Source organism: Sorex fumeus, unplaced genomic scaffold (genome assembly GCF_029834395.1).
Source record: "Sorex fumeus unplaced genomic scaffold, SorFum_2.1 ptg000064l, whole genome shotgun sequence".
Taxonomy (NCBI): domain Eukaryota; kingdom Metazoa; phylum Chordata; class Mammalia; order Eulipotyphla; family Soricidae; genus Sorex; species Sorex fumeus.
The window spans coordinates 4,748,898-4,754,897 of NW_026606121.1; positions in this window are offsets into that span (position 1 = coordinate 4,748,898).

Consider the following 6,000-nt stretch of genomic DNA (forward strand, 5'->3'; position numbering starts at 1 on the left):
CACAGAGTCTAGACTAAGCCCCAAGCACCACCGGGTGCGCTCCCTCCAGAAAGGGCAAAGGAAGAAAGCTGGCATGTGCTGGTAAGCCATCGCCACGGCCTTTGTGCCAGCTTGGGAGGTCACGAGCAGGACCCGCCTGGACCGGCCTTGGCAGGGACTGGGTGCTATGGGCGCGAGCAGAGATGTCTAGGGTCCTGCGGTGGGTGGGGGTCCCTGGCTCTCCCTGGGAGCGAAGGGGCTTTTCTTGCCCTCCTCAAAAGCCTGGTGTGTCTGGGGGCCCAAGCCCTGCCCCTCGGCCTCAGTGCAGGTGGGTCACTGGTGCCACTTGGACAGGATGTGAGGATCCTGTCCAAGGACAGGAGGAACCTGGCCCCATGTCCCCCTGAGCCTGTCCCCTGCGCCCCAGTTTTCGGCTGCCTGACCTGCTATCCTCCAGGCACCTCTGATTGAACCCACTCTGTTCATTTTTTCTTTTTGGTATTTGGGCCACACCTGGCAGTGCTCAGAGACGACTGCTGGCTTTCACCCAGGGAGCACTCCTGGCCGGGTATAGAAGACCCAACAGGGTGCCAGGGATCGAACCTGAGTCCTACCCCCTCACTCTCTTTCCAGCCCCTAAATTCACTGTAGCACTGTACTCCCATTGTTCATTGATTTGCTCGAGTGGACACCAGTAATGTCTCACAACAAATTGTGAGACTTGTTGTTACTGTTTTTGGCATATAAAATACATTACGGGTAGCTTGCCAGGCTTTGCTGTGCAGGTGAGATACTCTTGGTAGCTCTCCAGGCTCTCTGAGAGAGGTGGAGAAATTGAACCCAGGTCGGCCGCATGCAAGGCAAGCACCCTACCCGCTGTGCTATCGCTTCAGTGTCGTAGCTATCTCTACGACAGAATTAAAAAATAATAAATTCCATACAGAAAAGGCATTCAGGAAGAAGACTAGCTTCAAAAGACTGCTTTGTTGCTGATTGTTCATGTGCCTGGGGGTTAACTGTATGTTTTAATATGTTTTTTAAATAATTTTAATTTATTGGTATTATTGATATTATAATATTAAAAGGTAAAGGTAAAGGCCCTCCCGTTGATCGTCGATTTGCTCAAGCGGGCCCAGTAACGTCTCCATTGGAGACTTTGTTGTTACTGTGTCTGGCATATCGAATACTCTCGGTAGCTTGCCGGGCTCTCCGAGAGGGGCGGAGGAATCGAACTCGGGTCGGCCATGTTGGCCGCGTGTAAGGCGAACACCCTACCCGCTGTGCTATCACTCCAGCCCATTATAATATTAATATTATAATTTCACTGTCACTGTTCTCCCGTTGTTCATCAATTTGCTCGAGCGGGCCCAGTAACGTCTCTATTGGAGACTTTGTTGTTACTGTGTTTGGCATATCGGATACGTCACGGGTAGCTTGCCAGGCTCTGCCGTGCGGGCGAGATACTCTCGGTAGCTTGCCGGGCTCTTAGAGAGGGGCGAAGGAATCGAACTCGGGTCGGCCATGTAGGGTGCGTGCAAGGCAAACGCCCTACCCGCTGTGCTATCGCTCCAGCCCAATATTATAATTTAATAATATTAATTATTATTATTAATAATAATCACTGTATCACTGTCCTCCCGTTGTTCATCGATTTGCTCGAGCGGGCCCAGTAACGTCTCCTTTGGAGACTTTGTAAATTATTATTATAATTTGCCCACCCCAAGCAAAGCCCCAGTAGCTGAGGACTTCCGGAGCCAGCCACGGCCATGCTGGGACCACTCTCCACACGTCCGGATGGGCCTCATGCATGAAAGAACTGGCAGAGGAACCCAGGCATGCGGGTCACGGGTCTGAGGTCTTCAAGCCTACTCGGATTGGGACTGGGCCTTCTCCACCCAGACCCCCCATTTTCCAGTAGGTAGGTGTCACACCCACCAGCTGCCGACAGCACCAGGTTGGTCCCATCAATGGCCAAGACGCAGAGACTATAAAACCCAGCTCCCGGAAGCGCGTGGCCACATTCGTGGCCGTGCAACATCTTATTATCTTTCCTTTGGAGAACCTGGCAGGCTACAAAAAGTATCCTGCCCACACGGCAGAGTCTGGCAAACTTCCCGTGTCGTACTCAATATGCCAAATACCAGTAACAATGATGGGTCTCATCCTCCTAATCCTGAAAGAGCATTGAAATGGCTCTTTTAAAATCTCAGGGCTAGGTAGAAGGAGACGTTACTGGTGCCTACTCGAGACAATCGATGAACAACAGGATGATCGTGATTAATATTAATTATATTATTATTTTAATTTAATATAAATATAAATTTCATTAAATATAACTAGCACTTAGCACTGTCCTCCCATTGTTCATCAATTTGCTCGAGCGGGCCCAGTAACATCTCCATTGTGAGACTTGTTGTTACTGTGTTTGGCATATCGAATACGTCACTAGGAGCTTGCCAGGCTTTCCTGTGCAGGCGAGATATTCTCGGTAGCTCGCCAGGCTCTCTGAGAGGGGCGGAGGAATCAAACTCGGGTCGGCCGTATGCAAGGCAAATGCTCTACTGCTGTGCTATCGCTCTAGCCCAAATATAAATATTTAAATTTAAATATAATAATTATTTGCTCGAGCGGGCCCAGTAATGTCTCCATTGGAGACTTTGTTGTTACTGTGTCTGGCATATCGAATACTCTCGGTAGCTTGCCGGGCTCTCCGAGAGGGGCGGAGGAATCGAACTCGGGTCGGCCATGTTGGCCGCTTGTAAGGCGAACGCCCTACCCGCTGTGCTATCGCTCCAGCATAATAATTATATTATTAATAATAATAAAATAATAACTGGGATCCCCCACCTTCCAGTAGCTAGACAATTACACCCACCAACTGCCATGTAACCCCATCAATGGCCAGGATCCAGAGACTATAAAACCAAGCTCCTGGAATAAGACCTCTTATCTCTGGTTCTCACTCTCAGAGAACCCAGCAGGCTACTGAGAGTAACATGCCCGCATATATGCCTGACTGGGAACACCTGTAAAGGTGATTAGAGGCTGCCCCAAAGCTTCCATCCCTCTTGGAGAGCCCGGCAAGCTACCGAGAGTATCCCGCACGGCAGAGCCTGGCAAGCTACCCATGGCATACTCGATATGCCAAAACAGTAACAATGATTGTCCTCATTCCCCTGACCCTGAAAGAGCCCCCAATATGTCATCGGGCTACACTAGAACGTGACAGGGACAAATGGAGATGTTACTGGGCCCACTCGAGTAAATCGATGAACAACGGGGTGATAGTGATATAGTGATATTATTATTATTATTATAGGCTATTTGGGTCACAACCAGCGATGCTCAGGGGTTACTTCTCTTTGCACTTAGGAATTACTCCGGGTGATGCTCAGGGAACCATATGAAAAGCTGGGGATAGAACCCAGACCAGCTGCGTACAAGGCAAACACCTTGCCCACTGTACTGTCACCCCGGCCCCTGCCTTAAATTAAAAAAAAAGTGGAAATGTATCATTCCATATTTTAAAAAATTTGTTTATCTATTTATTATTAGTTTTGGTGCTATGCCCAGCAGTGCTTAGGGCTTACTCCTAGCTCTGTGCTCAGGGATCATTCCAGGTCACGGACTATATGCAGTGCTGGGGATCAAACTGGGTTGGGCTGTGAGCAAGGCCCCTGTTTGCTTAGTTTTGAGGGACAGCGTTCCCAGGAGTGCTCAGGAGCACTGGGGCCATTCTCAGAGACTCTTCATACATATATCAGGCAGTTAGGCTGGACGGATGCGGCTTTGCTCCCGGCGAGGCCAACCCTGGAGATACTGCAGAGTTATCCGAGGAGGACTCGGCCCTGAGCCGTCTCCTTGTCCACCACATAGTACAGTTACTGAAGTTTAGCATTTTATGTTCTGTTTGTTCTCTCTTCCATTTTTGTTCTTTTTTGGCTTTCTACAGACTATGTAGTTTTTAGAATTCTATGTTCATTTATCTGCAAAACTTTTCTTTCTTTCAATGTCTTTTGATGCAGATTTTAGTAGATACTGTAAGAATTTCATATATTTATCAGTGTGCACTCATCATTTTTAAAGTAAAGCAACCTTACCTCCTTTTTCATCACATGACCCTTCCTCATCTGTAGTTAATTTATTATTAATCTGTAGCCTTATTTATTTATTTATTTATTTATTTATTTTTGTCTTTTTTTTTGGGTCATACGTGGTGATGCTCAGGTGTTACTCCTGGCAGTGCTTGGGGGACCATATGGGATGCTGGGGACCGAACCTGGGTCAGCCTCATGCAAGGCCAACGCACTACCCACTGTACTATCATTCCGGACTCCTAAACTATTTCTTTTACATACTTAGAGCTATGTAAGATGAGTAGTGTACTTTGTGCTCTAACTGCCAAACCTAATTTTAAAAGCTCAAGAGAAAGAAAACTGGTGGATATCATATAAACATTATAGTAAAAAAAAGTCACTGTCACTGTCACTGTCCTCCCGTTGTTCATTGATTTTCTCGAGCGGGCCCAGTAATGTCTCCATTGTGAGACTTTGTTGTTACTGTGTTTGGCATATTGAATATGTCACGGGTAGCTCGCCAGGCTTTCCCATGCGGGCGAGATACTCTCGGTAGCTTGCTGGGCTCTCCAAGAGGGGTGGAGGAATCGAACTCAGGTCGGCCATGTTGGCTGCGTGCAAGGCAAATGCCCTACCCGCTGTGCTATCGCTCCAGCCCAGTAAAAAATTATTTATTATATATTATATACAAATATATTTATACATATATAACATCCTGTGTTTTCTATATTTATAAATATATAAATATTTATAAATATTTGTAGCTCCCTTCTTCCTGGTGCCTACAATTTCATCATCATTTCCTTTTGTCTGAAGAACTTTAGTTGTTCCTTTGGGATTTTTCTGCAGACTGTAAATTCTCTTAGCTTTCCATCACCTTCTGAGAAGATCTTAATTTTTTTTGCTTTTCGGGTCACACCTGGCGATACTCAGGGGTTACTCCTGGCTTTGCACTCAGAAATCACTCCTGCTCAGGAGACCATATGGGATGCTGGGAATCGAACCCGGGTTGGCTGCGTGCGAGGCAAACGCCCTACCTGCTGTGCTATCACTCCAGCCCCGTGATCTTAATTTTTTAATTTTGTTTTGGTGTCACATCCGGAAGTGCTCTGGACTTACTCCTGGTTCTGCTCTCAGGGATCACTCCTGATGGGACTTGGGGAACCATATAGAATACCAGGGACTGAATCCAGGTCTGCTGCATGCAAGGCAAATGCCCTGTCCTATCACTCTCGTCCAAGAATATTTTAATTTTTATTAATATTTTATTTTGCTCGAGCGGGCCCAGTAACGTCTCCATTGGAGACTTTGTTGTTACTGTGTTTGGCATATCGAATACGTCACGGGTAGTTTGCCAGGCTCTGCCGTGCGGGTGAGATACTCTCGGTAGCTTGCCGGGCTCTCCGAGAGGGGTGGAGGAATCGAACTCGGGTCGGCCATGTTGGCAGCTTTTAATAAAATTAATATTTTAATTTTGATATTTAATTTTCTCTTTATTCTTGAGTATATTTTCTCTGGGCATAATATTCTGAAATGACAATTCTCTCTCTCTCTGTGTCTGTCTCTCTGTCTCTGTCTCTGTCTCTGTCTCTGTCTCTGTGCACTCAGAAATTGCGCACTGGAGTTAGAAAGATAGTATAGTGGCTAAGGAACTCACCTTGCATGTGGCCAACCCAGGTTCAGTCCCTGATTGTCTCATATGGCCCCGAGCACTTTCAGGAGTAATTCCTGAGCAAATGACTTACCTGCTGTGCTATTGCTCTAGTCTCAAATTTAAAGATTTTTATTTTTCTCTAGCCAACTGACTATAGTCTCTTCTCCAAAAAAACTAGCTCTCCCTGGAAACAAAAATCTAACCATTGACATCGTCAGTCTCAAAACAAAGTACAAAGACTCCTTCCCACAGTTCAATTTAGGGAAGGGGGCGGATAAAAACAAAGTTAAG